Source organism: Meleagris gallopavo, chromosome Z (assembly GCF_000146605.3).
Source record: "Meleagris gallopavo isolate NT-WF06-2002-E0010 breed Aviagen turkey brand Nicholas breeding stock chromosome Z, Turkey_5.1, whole genome shotgun sequence".
NCBI classification, from domain to species: Eukaryota; Metazoa; Chordata; class Aves; order Galliformes; family Phasianidae; genus Meleagris; species Meleagris gallopavo.
The window spans coordinates 21,104,751-21,106,604 of NC_015041.2; the positions used below are offsets into that span (position 1 = coordinate 21,104,751).

At 32.0% G+C, this 1,854-nt stretch overlaps 1 protein-coding gene across 1 annotated transcript in view; it reads right to left on the reverse strand.

Annotated features, from left to right (window-relative positions):
* Nucleotides 1–1,854, reverse strand: part of JMY (junction mediating and regulatory protein, p53 cofactor) — a 55,554-nt gene that overhangs the window by 45,185 nt on the left and 8,515 nt on the right. The gene's annotated exons all lie outside the window — the stretch shown is intronic.

The window sequence follows — 1,854 nt, forward strand, 5'->3', positions numbered from 1 at the left end:
AAAAAAAACTATTTAATCAAGCTTTGAAAAAGGCTGTGTTGTTCATAATCTTGAACAGCATAATAAATCAAAAAAAATTGATTTCTCTGTGCATCAATATTTGTAGTTGTGGAAAAACAGGCTTCCAGTTCTAATATCAGTATGCAAAATTGACTGTTAGACATAACAATGGCTCAAAATAAAAGTAGTTGGAGAATCTTAAATCCTCTTGCCTCCTTCCCTCATTCTATACTCAACTATAGACAAAAACACACTTGTTTTTAATTGAAAGTAGTAAAATCAACATTGGCTTGCTGAATAGCTGTACTAAGCTCACACAAATTGACATTTACAATAAAGACTGAACAAAATAGGCCTATTTTAGCCCCTATGTCTAGATATTTCTTTTAAAAAACAGAGGGCTATAGTCTATTCAACTGCACAGAAACTATGATTAGTAAAAGTACTTCTGTGATGCAGTAAAGGCAACATTTGTTCTTTCTGGTTAAGCACTTGAAAGAAATAAGTCTAAAGACACTATAATTTTTATTTTTAGGTGAAATGTTATAAAAAAACACATCTATAACAGATCTATCAAAATCATATTCTTTAGCTCGTTATAATGCTATAGCTCTTAGGAAAATATACTGTTAAAGTTTTACAACAAACTAAATACTTTTAGCACACTTCTACATTTAAGTGTTTTACAACGTAAGATTAGAATCTACTAGCTCCTAATAGTGTATCAGATTACCTCGGAAAACAAAAATGAAATGCAATTTCCCACAGAACCTTGTAAAATAATTAGCAATTAAAAAGATACTGTGCAACACATTTCTGTGTATATTTTATGCATTAGTACCCCTCCATAATATATGTTTAATTTCACCTGCTAAATTCAACAATTGAAGTGTTTAACATAGAAATGTAGAAATTAAACAGGTAATGGTTAAGATACATGTCAGAGATGTCCTCACTCTACAAAAGCACTCCTCTGAATAAAGGAATGAGAACAGTTAGTGGAAAAAACATCACTACACATACTGCATAATAAAAGTACTTGTTAATAAACAGTAAATAAAAAGCATGATTTCCCCATGAATGAAAAGTTCAGTGGCATTTGCCATACCTTTATCTGTTGTCTTCTAAGCATTGCAAGTTCTCTCATATCTCGGAATGGTTGTAATAAGTACTGGTAGAGCTCTGTGGTAGCTTCTGCAAGACTGCTGTAGGCTTCATCCTCCATCTGATACAGTTCAAGTAGCTCTACCATGCTTTCTGTGTTTTTGTGTTTTTCCAGTAGCTATAAAAAGAAAAACACCAATTTTAATGAATGTATTCCAAATTCCTGCTGAAAGCAATAACAGTTTAAAAAGAACTTTTAGCCCATCTCTTCTCTCCTCCAAAAATTCTCACTTGGACATATCAAACAAAAGTGTTAATTTTCCATTCACATCTTGAATTTAGCCAATCAGATGTGATCACTTCTTTGACAACCTTAACCCAGAAAGTATGGCATTCCTATTGATTTCTTCCCTTCAAAAATCACCATAAATAATAAAAGAGTACAAAGAGCACAAGAAATAACATATTCATCAGATACGCTACTTCATACATTTCCCATTTTCAGATGTAGTAGGAGGAATGATGGGGAAAAGTCAGAAGAGAACTCAGATTCTGAGCTTCCTAGCTCACCTAGAAGCTTCATACCTACATTATATTAATGCTGTTCCAGACACAGACAGAAATCTATGTGAAACGAAACAGTGATCTGCATTTTATCCCAGATAATTTAGGCATAAAGATCAAATCTGGAGTGCCTATTAGATAGTTTTAACAAGGAAATTATAAATGTATTAAAAAATTAAATAAAAA